Raw genomic sequence first — 10,689 nt, 5'->3', positions numbered from 1 at the left:
TTCATTGAATTCACGAAAGTCGCAGAAAACCGATTGGTATGTGTTTTCATATTATTAATTTTTATTTATTTCATATATAACTAATAATTATATGTTATAGATTAATTTGAAAATTTTGTTTTTTTTTTTATGTTTTCAGCGTTTACCGTCTGCTGTTTCGGATGATTTGTCTCTTTCTGTTCACAACCTGCAAGAGGTTTCGATAAAAAACCTTAGATGTGAGGTAACAAACATCAAGACGGTAGCGGAAAAGAATGGTGATGTTTACAGGTATGGTTTTTCCAAGTGGTCGAGATTCTTGAAATCAAATCAAATACCCATTGGCGCTACTCTTTTCTTTAAATATGTGAAGTCTTCTCAGCTTTTGATGTTGACCAAAGTTGTTCACACGACTACAAAGAAAAGAGGCCGTGCGTGACTGTTTGCATTTTGTGGTCGTTAGTTGGGATTTTAGATGTTTTAGCAACCTGTTGGTTATTACTTAATAGTAGGTTCACAATGTTTTGGAAGTCTGATGTTAGTTATGTTTTCCTTTGGACAGTTAGTACTTAAACAAGTCTATTTTGTAAGAAAGTTAGCAACCCGTTATATCTTTCAAATTATTACCTAATAATTGGTACTACCTTTATTTATAATTTTTTTATTATCTTTGCACAAGGAATTATATTATCTAACACAAACAACCTAACCTCAAAATTTATTAATTTTATACCAATAGGAAGTTATAATATCTAAAAAACATTAAATTATATCACTCCCAACTCAATATGTTATTGATGTTAAAACATATTATATTTAGGGGATTATATTTTGATAAAATGTACACTTCAGATTAACCCATCACTTAATGTATTCATATTTTGTTTAGCTTATTTTCTAATTCCATATCTTAACATTTAGTAACTTACTTTGGTGATGTTATTTTGGAAACTTATACATATTTATACATAAAATTGATAAAAAATGATCCTTTAATTTTTTTTTAATTTATGTTGTCCCAGCAACAGATTCATATTTTCAAAAAATGTATAAAGTAATTCCATATATACTCCACTATCCTATAGAAGTTATTTTACATGTTAGATATTTTTCTTTTATTATTAAGTCAGAATCATATATAAGTAAATTTGAAACTTTAATATAAATACGGAATATTTGTGTTGTCAAAGTTTATTTTTGGTAAATGAAATCGAAATTATAATTTTTTTAAATGTATTCATGTTAACTTATTTTAGTCCGACATACACTTTCCTTAGTCATTCAATGTTTACATAATTAATTTTTATTATTTTTTTCGAAAATATTGTTTCTAACAATATATCGTTAAAAGTTTTCCTATAAATTCATGTTAAATTTTTCTTCATTCATATATTGTATCCAATTAATAACGTTTCTTTTCCTTGAGTCACTGTTTCAGAGGTATTCTATGGAACAAGAAGGTACGATTACTCTTCTTAATGATGTTAACGCTCTCAGTACAAACTTCACTATAAAGGTGAAGATTATTAGTTTGTGAAGAAAGAAGAGGAAAGGTAACGAAAGAGAGACCTATCGTATCGATATGATACTTATGGATGAGATGGTAAATTTCTTAACTAAATATTTATTAATGTTTGTTTTTTTTATGATTTAAAGTTCATATTAACATTTATTTATATTTTATACTTTGTTAATGTACAGGGTACCAAGATTCAAGCTTCTTGCTTACATAGGCTCTTTTCAAAATTTGAGAGACATCTTAATGTTGATGAATGCCTTTTAATAAAAAGGCCATCTCTTGCTGCCAACACTGCATCTTTCAAAATTGTTCCTAACAATCAGAAGCTATCTTTTTATTACCAGACATTTGTCGAAAAGTGTAGTAAATGGGATGGGCCACAGTTTGTTTTTGATTTTGTTGATTTTAAGGATGTTTTGTCACAGAGATACAAGGAGGGTACAACAATAGGTATTGTTGTAAATTCTTTCGAAATATCTGTATTATAACATTTGTTTCACATTTACTTTAATATATTGTGTTCACTTTATACTAACATGTTACATTTTTTTTATTAGATTTCATCGGTTACGTTGTTGTTTGCTACAAGATTGAGGACACTAACAAAAAAGATGGTACTAAAGGAAAACGCCTCAATCTTAAACTTCAAGATCTCGAGTAATAAAATTTTCATTTTGATATTATTTTTATTTACTAAATTTATTTCCTTTATATTTTATAAAATTTAAAAGGTTTTCTTTTTTTTTAATATATATTTGGTCTATTGGTTTCAGAGATGTTGAGGTTGATTTAACTCTTTGGGATGATTATGCGAAAGACATGTGTTCGTACATGCTTAGTCAAGATCGTGAAGCCCATTTGTCATTGCTGTTCATTTTGGTGCCGTTAAAACCTACAAAGGTATCTTAATAAGTTATAAATTTTATTTTAACAATATATATGATTACGTGATTTATTAATATGTTTCTTATTATCAGGTAAATGGGGGATATCTAACAATTTTGATGGTACTCGAGTCTTCATTAACGACAATTTTGATTAGATATTGACATTCAAGGAAAAGTGAGTAAAATTAACAAACTTAAATTTTTGCATTGTATCAACTAAATATCTATTTATATTCTTTGTTTATTTGACATTAATGTTTCTTAAATAAATTTCGATTAGGTTTATTGCAAAACTTTCTGCTTCATCCGAGTCAAGTAGCCATGTTGGGTCGTATGTTTTATGTTCTGTTGAAGATGAATTTATGAAAAATGATGTTTTCTCACCAATTGCTTATCTTGGTTCAATCATACAGGTTATTTCTTACAATTTATAATTTAGTTTTTTACTAATATCATAATCTTAATTCGCTTTCATATATTTTACTATTAAAACAGCCAAAAAAGGTTGTTATTGTGGGAACTATTGTAGCAATTGTTTCTGATAAGATGTGGTATTATGATGGATGTAACTATTGCAAATCCAAAGTTGAGCAAAAGTTTGAAACATACGATATGGAAGATGGTACAGGTGATGTTAGAGATGAGAAGGTATACCAGTGTTCCAACAAGGATTGTGATGGAAAAGATGTTTTCCCAATGTCGAGGTAAATAACTTGCATTCATACTTCTTATTTTGTAATTAACATGATTTTTTTATTAACTATATAAATACTCTTTTAAGGTTTAAAATACCAATTCGAGTTCAAGATTCAACTGGTACGGTGACACTTACAATGTTTGATCATGAGGCGATGAAGTTTGTTGGTAAAACTGCAAAGGAACTTATACAAATTCAGGACGATGTAAATATAATACTTCTGTCTGATTTACTTAAATTATTTTGTTCATATATGATCCTTACGAGACATCACATGTTTTCAATATAGATACTTAATACCAATGACGTGCCTAGAGCATATCCTGTTGAGTTTGAGACATTGGTTAACATGAAGTGTGCTTTCGTTATTCGAGTAACAGACTTAAATATTTCCAATGCTGTTGAGAATTATGGTATATCAGTTGTGACCAATGATGTAGATATTTTGGATCAGCTAAACAAAAAATGGAAAATTGATCAAGTAAGTGAATCTTATATTAAATTATTTTAATTTTTTTTTTCATTTAAATGATCCTTATAGATATTGAGATTTTATTCCAAATGTTAACAGCTTGATGCATCTGATTCGTTTTCTATGGGTCACTCTGAATTCCAAGATGCTCTCGGTGAAAGTGCAAAGGTTTGAGATTTGTCAACTAATATATCATAAAATTAAGATTTGCTTTAGTACTAATATTTCTTTATTTGATAAAGGATGGTGTCTCTTATACTGGTGATAACTCTACACCTGTTTCAAAGGATGTTGCGTCTGATTTCAATAAATCATCAACTGATTTGAAGCGTAATCTTGGTGATGTCTATGTGAGTGAAGATGGAGTGGGATCGTCGGCAAGTAAACCTCGCATAAGTGGTGACAACATTTCTTTTGATGAGGATCATGCCAAGAATTAATAACCAAATAATCATACTTTTACAAGAAGAAACAATTATTTTGATGTTTGAGAGTTTGTTTTGAATTTTTATGTTGGTTGTGCTTTAAAAACTTTATATGGTTTGCTAATGTAATATGACATATTTATTTAACTGTTGTGTCGTTTGGTTTTAAATAATTTTTGTTCATGTTTCTTATTTAATTAAATTACTTTTTTTAGTAATATACTCATATGATGTAGATTAAAACCATTATTTCAAAAATGTGTTTACTTTAACCGTTACTGTATTTACCTTTAGATGACCACTTACTTTTGTTTGTTAATTTATTTGTAATCATTACTTATCATTTAAAATTTAAAATATGTTATATTCCTAATTACAGGTAAATTACAGGTAATTAAATTTTGATTGTTTTATTCAAAGATTTCGGAAATTTGGTACAGTTTCTATATTTATGATTATTTCTATATTTAAGGTAATCATTTCCATTTTAAGTAATTTACATTGATTACTATTATAGAATTCCAAAAATAGATTATCTCTATAAAACCAAAAAAAATACTCATTTCTTCATTTCAACTTCAACGTTCTTTCAATCTTCATTCAGATTAATCTCAAGTTCTATTTCTTTTTTCATCACTCTTTTATACATCCAGTAAGTTACTGATTGTTCAACTATTATGCATATGTATCCTAACTTGTTGTTATATCATTTATACATATTATGATGTTTGCTACATATTATAAAGTTTTCTTATGAGTAAATATTTTTAAATATAAAACTTTTATATCTTAAATTCTGACAGTAAGTTCTAATGTTTCATTTTACCTTTCTATTGCTGTTTAGAAAATGGATAATAGGTTTAAACATCAATATTCATCTTCTTCCGAACCTTCCATGAATGCCGTTATTAATGATTGTAAGTGTTGTTATTTTTATTTTTGTACTGAAACATATTATATTTAAAAATAATTCAATATAGTAATTAATTTATTTTGTTCCCAATTTCTTTCAGATTATACACGTTGGTTATCTTACGTTATGAAAGGTAACTTAGTATTGTAATTAATTTGAAATTTATTATTACATTTTTAAACTTAATCTCTATTTATTTATATTTTTTATTATTCCTTTCTTGTCCTCTTTAATTATTTTGTAATTGTAGCTCACGAGGCCAGGCATAGAAGAAAGTTAAGAAAACAATATCTTGATAATAAGAGATCAATATATACTACACAAGTTCATCCTTATTTTCTCAAAGGTTACTTCTTTTTTATTAATACAGTTAATTTTTCAAAATTTCTTAATTTTTTTATAAGTATTATTATCATTAATACTATTTAGTTTTTGTTATTTCATATTTTATTGCTTTAACCATTTTGCTCACTGCAGTTGCCGAGGCAAAAAGAAGGCGTAGGTTAAGAAAACTATATATTGATAGTAAGAGATCAAAGTTTAATCGAAGTTGTATTCCATCAAAAGTGGATTCAACGTCTTCATCAGCAACACGGGTCGTTTTAAACAACAAAGAAAACATAACACCTAATCTTTCAAACAGAAGCTTGCCTACAAATTGTTCACCAGTTATTCCTTTAAGTAACTATTCTTTTACTTAAGACCATCTTATTAGTACAACAATATTGTTTTACATCTTACGAAAGTCTTTTTATTATTAGTTTACTTACAATAATGTCTTTATTTTTTTTTAGGAAATTGTTTAAATACTTCCTTAAACGGACAAACTTCCATTATAACACCTACTACTATTAAGAAGAACGGAAAAGATGTGCAACACCCTTATACAACACCCAACCGTACACTGTTGTCAAATTTATCAAACATACTACCAGGTTTGTAAACAGAAGGGTTTTAATTCTAAATGTTTTTTTATTATATTTATAATTCTGATATATGTAAATACTATTTTTTAATAGTTATTTGTAATGTGACAACCCTTAATTTGAAGGGCTTTTCCCTTGTACTGATTCTTCGTTAATTGCGTGTATGTTTTCTATTAAAGTTGAATGTTTAATTAAATGAATGATTACGAGTTTATTTTGTGAATGTCATGAGCTTGTACGCGTTAGTTGTAGTATTACATGGTGCCCGAGTCACATACTTACTAGGTAATCGCAAAATATTATTGGGTTTGAGTAATTGGGTCGTACCATTATAACCTTCCTAATTCTCATTTAGAGTAGCCCAAACCCTTGAAGCCCCACTGAATTGCAAGCCCAATCAATTTTATATCCGGTTAGTTTGAGATTTGTATGCACTCATCTTGTGTCAGACTTGTATTGGGTTCGGTGCACCCTCATATCTGGCCCGCAATACATGAGTTAGACCATGTTATGCTTGTTTATAAAATATGAAATAGGGTCACGTATGACGGAAGTAATTAACAAAACCCTAGTGCAACCCTTGCAACTCGGTGGTCGGCAACAGTTTCCTTTGGCGATTCATATCAATAAAAGGGGTCTTGTTTCAGAAAGTTGCTATCGTACCCCAAGTTGTTAGGAACCTTAGTTCTTATACCGCATACCCGACGGCAGCTTCTGTTGGATCGAAAACTCTCCTTCTCCTCTCGAATAGTCGATAACCGGAGATACGCTTCAGGTTGCGATACATCTCGATCCACTCTGCAAACAAAACCAACGGCTGCCGGCGCCGGTTAACCCGCTAACCACACATACGCATTACTCTCGCTCCTCCCTCTCTCTCGGTGTTCTGGTCGGATTGGCCAACGGTTGTAAGGTTTCTGTTGATGATGTTACGCGAAGACGGCGGTGATTATTACACCTATAACGATGAAGGTCGACCGACGCCGACGCCGACGCCATTGCCTGTAGCACGAGTGGTTCAATGTCAGGTTGGGATTTTCTGCTCGGTTCTTATGTTGTTCGTAGTCGGTTCAAGGTTCGGGTCAGAACAGCGACAAGCCGACACCACAGTCCTTTGGTTAGTATACCACTATTAGTTGATGAATATACATTATAAAGGTATTTGCTTGATTGATGAATTGAGTGTTAAACGATATTGTTCATGATAGTATGATAACTTGTTTGTATGATAGAGAAATATGTTAGATTGGTTCAATATTGATGATGATGATGCGATGATATTATGTGTTGTAATGTTTATTTTTTTTAACCGTGTAGATGATAGTCTTGAGCATAGTTTATGATAAAATTGTGATATATGCTACTGATACCGTGATGAACATGTAACTATAGGATCTTGTTAGTTATGTTTGATCAAGTGTATAGACTTTTATGATTATGTGAATTAGCGATGCCATGTTAGTTGAATCAACGTGATTTTTGGTTAAGGATGCATGACACTGTTGATATTTTCATAGGGAATTTAGGGTTTGATAATAATATTGGAATGAATAATTGTTTTGAGGGTTAATGGAAAAACTATTTGGAGTCGGGAGTAGGTTTCAAAACTGATTATAAAACAAAAGACACTTGGGCCACACAAGGGACTTTGGGCCTCACCTGGAAACGTGCGACTGGGCTAGGTAGGGGGACTAATGAAATAGTCCCAAACAAATATAATTTGAAATCCACATTTAAATGGACCCGGAGCCAACTGAACCACATGATCGGGCCATACTCATTAGTCCACATACGCCATTTAGGAATTACTAGCTGGAATTTGTTTACGGACTAGGCCAGCAATGGTTGGGCCAAATTGTCATGTAAGCCCACAATTAGTTAATAGATGGTTATAGTGTGTATGGTGAACTAGATCATGTATGATATGAAAATTGTATGTGAGCAGGATGCGAGTAATTGCAATATCTTGAGTGATGCTCGTGATTTAATGCATGAAACAGTTTAAATGACATAAATTGATAAATGCTTTCGTGACACATGGACACTGTTGATTGACTGACACAACTTGCACAACTTGTTTAATGCTAGTGCACTATTTGTGTAGCATGCGAAAAGAATGCATGACATAAGTGAATTTGGATACTAAACTGAGTGTTCTGGTAAACAGTGATAGGACGTGTTTGATCATTGTGTTAAATGGATAATTAATCTTACCGAGCAAATCAAGGTGAGTTCACTGCACTTTTCTAAGCATGCGTCCCGGTGGTTTGGGACATCTGGTAAACGTTTCTAAAGGGAATACTGGGTAAACTGTTTATTTGGGATGTTGGTTATTGAACACAGTATAAATCATGTAAGACCCCATACATCTACCGTGTTGCTGAAGAAGCAACGAGGTATTTAGTTGATAGCGCTATTAGGTTTGGCACCCTCACACCGGGCCGAAAGGACGGGCGTGAACTAATTACCTGGACTTCATGACCAATGCCTAGTTAGAGGCATTGGGGTTGGGCATTCACATCGTGTACATATAAGACCCCTTACATCTATTCAAGGTTGTTTGATACCTTGACCTCATGACCAATGCCTAAATGGAGGCATTGGGGTTGGGCATTCACATCTAGTCGCCACATAGGGTAATCGAGTAATAACAACATCAAAACAAAACATTGAACTGTTTTAAACACACAACTGGTAACTAAACGCGTTAACAAAACTTTGAACTCACCAGCGTCGTCTGACACACTTGTCTGCATGCTTGCAGGTTTATAGGGTTATATCTTGTGGAACTTGCTGTCTGGAAGGCTGGAGTGGTCATGGGTCGAGAAACAAAGAATCTCCATACAAGCTTAATGGTTTATGTACACATGGTTTATGAAATACTTAACAAATGAATTATGCTTCCGCTGTATACAATGAATGACATGTAACATTTGTAACACTTTAAGTTAATGAATGAAAGTTTATTTAAATACATTTATGAGTTCAATGTGATTGGTGGCTTGAATCCTGGTACGTCACACGCCTCGCGGGGGTTTCCGCATGTGGTATTTTGGGGGTGTGACATGTAATATGATATTTGTTAATTTTTTTTTTAGGAAATCATTGCATTTCTTCAAGAACGGTTACTTCTACATCTGGGTCGGTTTTAACTTTGAATGAAAAGATCAATGTAGTTTTGCAAGATTCTTCTAAATTTATTCGAAGTTCGAATACTGCAAACAAAGAAAACGTAACACCTTCTTCGTGTATGACAAATATACCTTCAGAAAATCGTAATCCCTCACAGTTTACTAATGCTATGTCTTCTTTGAACCGTATTTCTCCCGGTATATTTATAAGTTTTACATTTTTCAGAAAACTTTTTATTTTCTACAAAAAATATACCTTTTCTTTAATAATGTTTTATTTGTTACAACAGACAATGTTGCAACGTCATCTACTTTACCACTGACCGATTGTTATTCTATTACTCCGCGGATTGTTAGTAAACGAAATGCTACATCTATGATGACGGATTTGTCTTCTGTTAAAAGGATGTCTTCTGGAAGGCGTAAGTTGACGCATACACCAATCGAAATAGAACCCATACGAATGGCTGATCTTGATTCTGATGATGAAAATGTTGTTCAACAAGTGATTAAAGACCTCAGGAAAGGCACATCTACAGGTAACCAAAATTAATTGTTATTCATTATATTTGTACATTCTTAAGTCTTAAATTTTCGTTTAACTGTGCAGCTTACCTTGACCATGGCGACCAATCTGTTTGTTGTGGGTTATGCTTTGCAAAGTTGTGGCAAACTGAAGCTGGAAAGGGTCGTATGACACTTCAAAAGCGAACATATGCCTTATGTTGTGGTTATGGTAAAGTTGACTTACCTGATTATAAAGAATCTGACCTATCTTACCAGATGCTTTTTCGATCTTTAGATTCAGATAGCAAGTTTTTCTTAAAGAATATTCGATGTTACAATTCAATGTTTTCCTTTACTTCTATGGGAGGAAAAGTGGATACTAAGATAAACAAAGGTAATGCTCCTTTTGTTTATAGAATCAGCGGTCAAAATGCGCATAGTATGGGTAGCCTTCTTCCTAAACCCGGGGACCAACCAAAGTTTTCTCAACTTTATATTTACGATACTGAGAATGAACTGTCCAATAGGAAGACCTTATTTGGGTATGTTATTTTTATCAGCACTTATATTCTTAATCCAATGTTTTTTTATAATTAATTATTTTTATTGTATTTTATACCTATTGTTAATTATCTTTAATTTTTATACCAGGGACTCAACAACTCAGTCATCTTCCAGATCAAAAGAGCTTGACGATAAATTCATAAAGTATCTAACTGACATGTTAGATTCAAAAAATATGTTGGTAAAAACATATCGGATGGTTAGAAACCATCTTCATGAGAAACCCAATGTTTCTCTTAGGCTTCGGTTGATTTATCAGAGAGATAAAGATGGCAGGACTTACAATTTACCTACATCATCCGAAATTGCTGCTTTAATTGTTGGCGATGAAAATCAAAGTGTGGAACAACGTGATATTATTGTCGAAGAGCAGTCAGGAGTTCTTAAACGTATTAGCGAGTTACATCCTTCATACCTTGCTTTACAATATCCAATTATTTTTCCTTATGGAGATGATGGCTATAGGATTAACATTCCTCATAGGGATTTTGGTCCAAACACAAAGAAGACACGTCCAAATTGCACAATGAGAGAGTTCTTTGCTTATAGGATGCAGGATAGGGACAACAAATTCTCTCTAATCCTTAATGCGAGGAGGTTGTATCAGCAGTTTATAGTCGACGCATACACAATGATCGAAAGAGAGTGGCTAAACTACATAAGATTTCA

This window comes from Helianthus annuus, chromosome 2 (assembly GCF_002127325.2).
Source record: "Helianthus annuus cultivar XRQ/B chromosome 2, HanXRQr2.0-SUNRISE, whole genome shotgun sequence".
In the NCBI taxonomy this organism is placed as follows: domain Eukaryota; kingdom Viridiplantae; phylum Streptophyta; class Magnoliopsida; order Asterales; family Asteraceae; genus Helianthus; species Helianthus annuus.
This window is presented reverse-complemented; position numbering follows the sequence as displayed.